This window comes from Pinus tabuliformis, chromosome 3_2 (assembly GCF_031772625.1).
Source record: "Pinus tabuliformis cultivar Carrire ecotype Pingquan chromosome 3_2, CPIR1, whole genome shotgun sequence".
In the NCBI taxonomy this organism is placed as follows: Eukaryota; Viridiplantae; Streptophyta; class Pinopsida; order Pinales; family Pinaceae; genus Pinus; species Pinus tabuliformis.
Window position 1 is genome coordinate 371900378 of NC_142302.1, and position 11034 is coordinate 371911411.

The window sequence follows — 11034 nt, forward strand, 5'->3', positions numbered from 1 at the left end:
ATGGACACCCATTGTTAGACATGACTTGGTTGATGTGTTCGTACCACAAGAATGAAGGATCAATTAAATGTAGTAATAATTGTTATCCAACATGCTACAAAATGAATCATATTAGGGGTACAATGCAAATATATGTAATAATGTTAATCAACATCAGTGTTACAATGTTTTTTATGCCATGGATAAGTATGTGTAGGATGCATGTGTTAGATAGGTATTAATGTTTGTTAAAAAAACAAATTGTGAGATTAATATTATTGCATAGTGAATTTGACAAGTGGTATCAAAGGTCAACTCTCAATATTGTGGCCTGAATGGGCAATGATGATAACAACAAATGTTTTGAGCTATGCACAGAGAAGGAAGTAAGCAGGAAGAGAGATCATGACGAGAAGAGCATCTACATGTCGAGGAACAGGCTCGATGTTGAACCCTGAGATGAATCGAGAAACTGAGAACCTACATATAAAATTATATATAGATATATATATACACACACACACACACACACATTTATTTACTTGAATAGGATATAGAGCTTATAACCTGTGAATAAAATGTGATAACTGTATTATTGTTAGTAAAAAGTCATATTGCAAGGAAACAGTGGTTAGATTGAAATATTATTTTGTAACCAGAACTATAGAAAGCTTAGTAGTATGTAGATGGAAAACAAAATCTACACGAAATCGCCAAGTTGTGGTCTTACATGTTACTGTTAATTGCTAAAGATGTATTAATATGTGTTGTACATTAAAGTGCCATATGTGGAAGGCAAGAACATACCCCAAACAATAGGACCAAGGTAAGTATTCAAATTATTAATAAGCTAAGTTAAGATCTTGAGCTAGATGTCAAAGATAACCATACTTAAACTGGAGATTAAATGAGTAATGAAACAAAATTGAAATTTTATTTCAATAGTATAAGCTTGTCAACAAAAAAGTGTTGTTGAACCAAAAGCACATAAGAGTACACTTAGATGAAATATAGCTTAACAGAAATTCGATAATAATTATGGGTAGTACCGTATATTAATAAATAACAAACCAGGGAATAAGAAATAAATTGTACATCGAACAAGAAGGGAGGGAGTTGAGACCAGGGTAGCCAAAATCGATTCGTCCACTAGTCCAGCCTCCCTCCTCACTGATCCATAATAATAAATGTAAATGTACTGATAAGCAAGAATTGTACATGTACAGGTAATGAGAAATGTAAACAAGAAAACATAATGATAACTTTAAGACCAAAGCCATGCATTTTAAGAATTACGGAACCAAAACTCTCAGAGTTTATTAGTCTGTCAAGATATTTTCACGGGGTGGAATGGCCATTACCAACTGAAACCAAATTGAAACCCTAACTGATCTATTCATTATTGTAGAACTGAATTCGATCACTAAGAAAAGTATCAATGCAAAGAAACAAAAAAATAACAGTGTACATGTATTAAACAGCATAAGGGACAAAGCCCTCCAAATTAACAAGTGAGGAAAAAACATCTTTATTATTGAAAGAGGCTATTGCCCTTAAAAAAATAGTCGTTCGATACCATGAAACCATAGCACACGCTAGGCTGTTGGAACACCATAAACAACAATTGTAATATGAGTTTCGATATACTCACAGACTACCCAAAACCCAGAATGCACCTATGACATCGCCTTGAAGTGCCAATAGAGATTAAATCCAAATGAGCAACATGTTGAGTATCAAGGCAACATGCTAGGGAAACCAGAATGCCCACGAATTTAGTAAAAGTTGGCAACCCAAAAGAATGATAATTCTTGAAAATGAAATGCACGCCAAAAATCATACCTTGTGACAGAAACTTGATAATCTGAGTCTGCATGTGAAGAAGGAAGACTGAAGGAATGCAACCTATCAAAAACCATGTGAGAGATGAGTTAGAAACCCAAAATGGAAAGAAAAACAAGTTAAAAACAAGAGCATATAATGAAAATGTGCCCTCGCTCACTTGATTGGTGGTCTCCCGGTGCTAAAAACCCCTTGGAAATGTGGGGAAATGAAACAACATCTTGATAGTCGATAATAGACGATAGTGATGAGCATTAGAAGGGTTACAGGGCCTCCATTGCCTGAGGCATACACAGAGATGAACCCTAGCTGAGGAGACAATGGAAATGAAATGTTGAGGACGGAGTTGGGTCGAGTGGTTACCGAAAGGAACCCTCGTACAACTATGTCCATGCATTTCCAGAGTGATAAATCAACATTCGAGAGAGTCTATATGGCGAAAAAGTACTCCAGAGCCTGGGGCCGGATGGCTACCTATCGTTAGAAGTAACTTTGTTAATGTGTTCATACCGCAAGGATGGAGAATCAATTAAATAAAGTAATAATTGTTATCCACCGTGCTACAAACTAAATCATATTAGGGGTACAATGAAAGTATATGTAATAATGTTGATTGACATCAATGTTACAATGTTTATTATGCCAATGATAAGTAAATGTAGGGTGTGTGTGTTAGATGGGTATTATTGTTTGTTAAAGGAAAAAAATTAGCAGATTAATATAATTGCGTAGTGGATGTGACAAGTGGTATCAAATCTCAGCTCTCAATATTGTGTCTTTATGGGCAATGATGATAACATCAAATGTTTTGAACTATGCACAAAGAAGGAAGTAAGGAGGTACACAGACTAGGGTGAGAAGAGGATTTGGAGGTTGAGGAATAGGCTCGATGTCGAACACTAATCTGAATCTAGAGTTGTGGTTGGAGTTGACAAACAAATAGCCTTCTTGAAACCATTCAACAAATGCAAGTTGAAATGGTGCGCTTAGGGACAGATAATCAAAGGTTAATGCGAGACTAGGAAAGAACTCTTAAGAGCCTCTGAGACAAACAAAATCATTGAACTACTTGACCCAGTCCTAAGCATAGAGCCTGGAACGAAGAAGAGCATCAACATCCAAGTGAAAACACTCTAAAAGGGATCCATACTCAAAATTTGATAGAAATAGAATGGATTGTGAGGAATAATCTCATAATATGTCTGAACTTAGAAAAGCCAAGAAACCGGACCTAGAACTACAAGGATAATTTAGTAAAATTAAACATTCATTTTTTTATGGGGAGGCAGAGGAAGCTGCAAAAGCCTGGATTATTAAAATGAAAAAATATTTTCAAGTTTATGCATATGACAGCCATCTCAAGGTCAGATTAGCCATTTATCAACTTCACTGTAATGCCACCTTATGGTGGGAGGAAGTCAAAATCGTACATGGAGTAGAGGATCAGGATGTAACATGGGAGAAACTCCATAAACATTTCAAAACTAAATACTTGACGGAGTGATTCTATGATGAGAAAGCTAAAGAGTTTCATGATTTGAAGTTGGGGAAATTGACAATAGATGAATATGTGACAAAATGTACGTCTTTATAAAGGTATGTGCCATATATCAGAGAAGAGAAAGATAAGGTACAACACCTTTTGAGTAGGTTACCTACATATATGAAGGAGAGAATAGAGTTTCATAGTCCTAAGACTACGGAAAAAGCCATTGAAAATGCTCGAATGTGCTATCAGCAGATCAAGCAGAAGGAAGATTCAGGAAAAATGTGGTCTCAAAAGAAAGGACAAAAGAATTATCAACAGTACCGAGCCTGCAAACTTCAAGAACGTACAAAGGAATTTATCAGGTAAACAACCTGGAAGGAGTCAGCAGGAGACCAAGTGGAAAGCATATAATAAGTTGATGGAAGCATCTAGCAAGGTGGAGCCTAGTCAAGGACATAAACACCCTTTGTAGTGATTAGGCTATGGGGGAACTCATTATTACAAAAATCGTCCTCAATGTACCTGACCTAAACCAGTTTCTAATCTGAAAGAGGCATCTACGGTTGGCGAGGTGACAAGGAGCATGCCCCGGGTCAACACTGCATTGGAATAACGACAAGTTGATTACCAACCTACTATGATACAATTAGAAGGTAAGTTAACTACTCAGTATATATCTATTCTATTAGATCCAGGAGCAAGCTTGAGTAATTTTACTCCTCAACTCGTTGAAAGATGTTGTTTGCAAACACATAAATTTGAAAACCCATGGTTACGATAACCAGCTACAGGAGCTAAGACAAGTGTGAATTCCAAGGTGCCAAATTGTAAGGTGGACATAGGTGGCCAATTTACAAGGTCATATTTGAACGTACTACCTTTAGGCTCATATGGTTTACTGATTGGAATGGACTTGTTGGAGAGCCAGTTATCCTTAGTAAATTGTAAGGACAAGACCATCAGTTACCTTGCTAAGGATGGTACTCGGCAAGAAATCCAAGCAATCAAAAATCCCATGAGGTTGTGTCCCATCACTACCTCATAACTAAGTAAATGTATTAGAAAGGGTTGTATGATTTATGTTGTCTAAGTTGGGTATTCTAACTCTAAAGAGAATGTTTCTTCTATAGAAAAGATACCGATAATTCATGAATTTACAAATGTGTTTCCTGAAAATATTCTGGGGATGCCTCCGAAGCAAGATATTGGTTTCACAATTGAATTAATCCTTGGAGAAACACCCATGTCCAAAGCCCCTTACCATATGAGCATTCTAGAGTTAAATGAACTGAAAATGAAATTGTAGGTATTAATTGATAAAGGATATATTCGCCCCAGTGTGTCACCCTGGGGAGCTCCAATATTGTTTGTAAGAAAAAAGATAGTACACTGCGACTGTGTATTGACTACGAATAAATTAATAAGTTAACTCTTAAAAACAAATACCCTCTACCTCGAATTGATGACCTATTTGATCAGGTCAAGGGTGCAACAAACTTCTCCAAGATTGATTTAAGGTCGTGATATCATCAGATCCAGCTAAGGGAAGAAGATATTTGTAAAACAACCTTTCAAACTTGGTGTGGCCATTATGAATTTGTAGTCCTACCTTTCAGGTTAACTAATAGACCTGTGACATTCATGAGTTTGATGCATGGAATTTTTCACCCTTTCTTGAATAAATTTGTTCTAATCTTTATAGATGACATTTTGATTTAATCCAAGTACTTAGAGGAACATAACAAGAACTTACGAAAAGTATTGCAAACATTAAGAAATCATCAACTCTATGAAAAGTTTAGTAAGTGTGATTTTTACAATCAGTAGATCCAGTACTTGGGACATGTTATTACAATGGAAGGTATAGTTGTGGATCCTTAGAAAATAGGGACTATTATGGAATGGTCAGTTCCAAGAAACATAGTTGATATAAGATCTTTATAGGTTTGGCAGGGTATTGCCATCGTTTGATTGAGAATTTATCTCGAATTGCATTTCCCATCACCTCCTTACAAAAGAAGGGAAATATGTTTAAATGAACTAATGAATGTCAGCAAAGCTTTGAGCAGTTAAAACATTTATTTAATACTACCCCCGTATTAAGGGTTGTCGAACCAAATAAGGAATTTGTAGTTTTCACATATGCGTTTATAGAAGGTGTGGGGGCAGTATTAACACAGGATGGGAAGGTGATTTCTTATGAGTCTCGAAAGATGAAAGAACATGAACAAAGGTATTCTACCTATGATTTGGAATTAACTGCTATAGTAGATGTATTAAATATATGGAGGCACTATCTTCTGGGTAAAAGATTGTTGTTATTAACAGATCATAGTAGTTTAACCTTCCATTTCAAAGAACCTAGTTTAAATGCTTGACAGGCATGATGGAGTGCTTTCCTTAGTGAATTTGATTTTGACATTAAGCATTTGAAAGAAAAGAAAAATCATGTTGCAGATGCTTTGAGAAGAAAAATACATTGTGTATATGACCTCTATTATAATAAAATAGAATTTAACTGTTTACAACAAATTAAAGATGCTACTCAATGATACCCTGAATACAAATTTTTGTGGCAGCAAGCTCAATAGGCTACCAGTCAAGGAAAAAAATTGTATTATGAAATAAATCAAGATCAACAACTAACATTTAAGAAAAGAATATATGTTCCTAACCAAATTGCAATCAGACAGTTTATTTTAGATGGATTTCATAAAAAACCATATCCTTCCCTTCCTCTGTATCAGAAAATGTTTAAATCCATCAAACCCAATTATTTTTGGTCGGGAATGCGTAGGGATATTACTGAATACTCAATAAAGTGCATTGAATGGCAGCAAGTCAAGGCGGAAAATCAACACCCTGCTAGTCTCCTTCAACCCATACCTATACTGGAATGGAAATGGGAGGTTATTACTCTTGATTTTATTACAGGGATGCCTAAATCTAAGAAGCATAATGATTCCATTATGGTAGTTGTTGATAAGATTAGTAAGGTAGCTCACTTTATCCCAATGCAATCCACATTCAAAGCTGTCCAAATTGTTGATATCTTTATGAAAGAGGTGTTCTGATTGCATGGTATTCCTAAGGTGGTCATGTCAGACAGAGATGTAAAATTTACATCCGCTTTTTGGAAAGCCTTATTTATAGGAATGGGAACTCAGGTTAAATTTAGTATTGTGTATCATCTGCAGAGTGATGGGCAAACTAAACGAGTGAATCAGGTATTGCAGGATATGCTTTGGATGTATGTCATGAAACAACACAACAAGTGGGAAGAATATTTGCATCTCGTGGAGTTTGCATATAATAATGGGTATCATGGATCTTTAAAAATGAGTCCTTTTGATGTGCTTTATGGAAGAAGGTGTAGAACAACTGCAAATTGAAGAAAACCTGAGAACAGGTTAATGTTAGGACCATCAATACTCGAAGAAATGAAATGGAAAATGAAGAAAGTTTGACAAAATTTGAAAGCTACCCAAGATAGGCAAAAAGTTTATGCTGATTGGAAAAGAACATATCAATATTTTAAAGTTGGAGACCATGTTTTTGTACGAATTAAACCAAATAAAAGTACATTGAGATGGGCTAGTTGTGCGAAGCTTACCCCTCTTTTTTGTTGTCCTTTCAAAATACTCGAAAGAATTGGACCAGTAGCTTACAAACTAGCCTTGCCAAGTTATGCAAAGGTTCATAATGTTTTTAATGTCTCCCTACTAAAATGATATGTGTATGATCCTAACAATGTGATTCACTCGTAAGAGGTTCAGGTAAAATAAATTTGTTTTATTTGTTATATTTGTTTATACATGCCATTACAATAAAGTTCTTACAAGAATTTTATAATTTTGATTCAGGTGAAACCAGATGGAGAGTTCATGGGGGGAAAATTGTGCATCCTCGAATAGAGAGAAACAATGTTACAGAGGCAAGCCATCACGTAGGTTAAAGTGTAGTGGAAGCACTTTAGCTCTGAAGAAGCCACCTTGGAAAATGAAATTCTTATGAGGTAGGCTTATCCGAACTTGTTCCATGGGCTAAGCTAAACAATGAGGATGATGTTTCTCCAAAAACAGGGGGAAGAAGTAACACCTCGAAATGACAATGAATTACCAATAATTACATTTACATTTACATTTGTAATTACATTGACAATTTGTATATGGAAATTAGAAGAACTTATGTTAACATTTAAGTAATGTTATTTTATTTAATAATGAAATCTTAGAATTCTTAAGGGAAGGCAAGTTAACGAACATTAACCTCCACACAGTTAAAAGAAATAGTTACACCCCTCTCTCCTAGAGATAAAAAGATTCTCAATGGAAGGAAGTAGGTTATGTTTTCATAATGAAGAAAGAGGGATTCAAAAACATAAGTAGTATGTTACCAATTAGAGCGGTTCTTAGTTGGTGAAGACTAGTGGACACGCTCCATTAGAAGATCAGAAAGTACATACTAGACCTAGGGTCTTGAGGTCTTCCATTAGACAATAACTGATTCTATTTTTTGGAGCATAAGCTTGAGGTGGGGGGGGGGGGACTCGACGTCATAACCCTTCTCAAGTTTGGGGGGAGAGTCTAAGCCTTGTGGAATTTGAGACACTTAGAATCTACAGATAAGTATTTCTAAAGATATATATATATATATATATATATATATATATATATATATATATATATATATATATATATATATATATATATATATATATATATATATATATATATATATACCCATATCTATTTATTTGAATAGGAAATAGAGCTTATAACATGTGAATAAAATGTGATAATTGTATTATTGTTTGTAGAAAGTCATATTGCAAGGAAACATTATTTAGACTGAAAGGATATTTTGTAACCAGAGCTATATAAAGCTTAGTAGTCTGTAGATGGAAAATGAAATCTACACAAAATGGCCAAGTTGTGGTCTTACTTGTTACTGCTATTTTGTAAAGATGTATTAATATGTGTCATACATTAGAGTTCCATCTGTGGAAGGAATGAACAGACCCCAAACAACAGGACCAAGGTAAATATTCAAGCTATTAATAAGCTAAGTTAAGATCTCGTGCTAACTATCAAAGATAATCATACTTAAATGGGAGATTAAGCGAGTAATGAAACAAAATTGACAGTTTATTTCAATAGTATAAGCTTGTAAAGAAAAGAGTCTTGTTGAACCAGAAGCACATATGAGTACACTCAGATGAAATCTAGCTTAACGAAAATTCGATAATAATTCTGGTTAGTACCAGATTCCATTAAATATCAAACTAGGGAATAATAAATAAATTGTACGTCGAATAATAAGGGAGGGAGTGAAGGCGAGCCCGGTCCCCCTCATCACTTATCCATAATAACCAATGTAAATGTATTGATAAGGAAGAAATGTAAATATATAGTTAATACAAAATGTAAATGGAGAAGAAAGCATAACGATAACTTTAAGACTAGAGCCATGCATTTTAAGCATTACAGAACCAAAACTCTCAAGGTTTATTAGACTGTCAAGATATTCTCACAGGGTTGAACAACCATTACCAACTGAAACAAAATTGAAACGCTAACTGATGCATTCATTACTGTAGAACCAAGTTTGAGCACTGAGAAAAGCATCAATGCAGAAAAACAAAAAAATAAAATTGTACACGTATTAAGCACAATAAGGGGAAAAGCCCTCCAAATTAACAAGTGAGGAAAAAACATATATAGTATTGAAAGAGGCTATCGCCCTTAAAAAAGTAGTTTGTTGATGCCATAAAAACATAGCACAGGCTAGGCTGTTGGAACAACATAAACAACAACTCTAATATGAGTTTGGACATATTCATACACTACCCAAAACCCGAAATTCACTTGTGACATCGCCTTGAAGTGCCAACGGAGATTGAAGACAAATGAACATCATGTCGAGTATTAAGGCAACGTGCGAGGGCAACCAAAAAACCCACAAATTTAGTAAAAGTTGGCAACCCAAGAGACTGATAATGCTTGAAAATGAAAAACACTAAGGAAATCTTACCTTGAGACAGAACCTTGATATTTGAGGGTGCACGCGAAAAAGGAAGGCCAACACACTGCAAGCTTTTAGCAACCATGTGCAAGGTGAGTTAGAAACCCAACTATAGAAAATGTGAAGCAAAACAACTTAAGAGAAACAATGCAAAACCAAAATGTGCCACCCCTCACCTGATAGGTGGTCTCTCAGTGTTAAAACCCCTTAAGAAAGTGGGGAAAGGAAACAACAACTCAAGAGTCGACAGTAGCAAATAGTGATGAGCATTGGAAGGGTTACAGGACTTCCATCGCTTGAAGCATATGTGGAGAGGAATCCTACCTTAGCAGACAATGAAAATGAAATGTTGAGGACGGAGTTGGGTTGAGTGGTTACCAAAAGGAACCCTCGAACAAATTTGATCGTCTGTTCTTAGAGTGACAAATTGATATTCGAGAGGACTCCAGATGAAAAACAAGTACTACTCCAGAGCATGGGGTCAGATGACCACCCATGGTTAGGCATGACTTGGTTAATGTGTTCATACCGCAAGGATAAAGAATCAATTAAATGTAGTAATAATTGTTATCCACCTTTCTACAAACTAACACATATTAGGGCTACAATGAAAATATATGTAATAATGTTGATTGACATGAGTGTTACAATGTTTTTTATGCCATGGAGAAGTAAGTGAGTGTAGGGTGCATGTGTTAGAAAGGAATTATTGTTTGTTAAAAATAAATAAATTAAAAAATTTGGTAGATTAATATAATTGCACAATGATAAAATGTGTATATATGATTAAGTGAAGAGGTTCACTTTACAACCCAATATGACGATATGTCTAATTTTGTTCATGCAAAATAAAAAGTCTCTAACTAGAAAAACAGTGTCCGCTATAATAAAAGACCAAAATAAATATCCTATGCATGTCTAATTAGTTTTCCATATGACATAATTTTATTTCATATCAACTTTAAAAGAAGATAATGTAACTAGAAGTGAAAAAGAAAAGTGTGAATAAGATGTTTAAACATGATACAGTTCAAAAATATTTCAATCGTGGATTTAAAAAAAATATTTGAAGATCTATATTAATAAAATATTTTAATGTTGACTATATATATATATATAAATTGAAAAAAAATTATGGTTCAATGGTTTAAAGTAATATATTTATAGTTTGGTCCTTTCTAGGTATATGTTTTCTATCAAGTTTAAGTTATGTACTCTATATAGCTTTCAAAAATATATTTTAAACAACGAATATATATATATATATATATAGAGAGAGAGAGAGAGAGAGGGGGTCTACAAATTTATGGGGATCTATCATGTGATAAGAGGAATGCAATTTTTCCTTTTTCAAATTTTCCACTCTAAAAGAGTTTTGCACTTAAATAAATTTTATCCATCTAAACTCATGTGAAATCTATGCTTAATATGGATTTATATTAGTATCTAATATTACACAATCAAGTTATGAGTAAGATATTCCAAGATGTTCAATTAATTTTACTTTAAAAAATAACAATTTTATTAAACAAAATATAATTTTGACAAAAATAGTTTATCCATAAAATAGATAAAATAAAAAATATAAATATTTAACTTTCTTCTAATAAAATAAATATAACAATTTTAAACCTTCTAAATCTCATTTTTCGATATTTTTTTTTGGAATTTAACAAATTTCAATTTTTCTCCATCAAAAT

General features: G+C 34.0%; 2 long non-coding RNA genes across 2 annotated transcripts in view; both read right to left on the reverse strand.

Moving 5' to 3' along the window:
• The window catches only part of LOC149180966 (uncharacterized), a 45213-nt gene that overhangs the window by 825 nt on the left and 33354 nt on the right, over positions 1-11034 (reverse strand). The window lies entirely within an intron of this gene.
• LOC149180967 (uncharacterized) lies at positions 9023-9857 on the reverse strand. The gene is made up of 3 exons (XR_016257503.1): positions 9713-9857; positions 9344-9405; positions 9023-9189 (listed from the first exon to the last, which is right to left on the reverse strand). It is a non-coding gene; the product is annotated as an uncharacterized LOC149180967 (long non-coding RNA).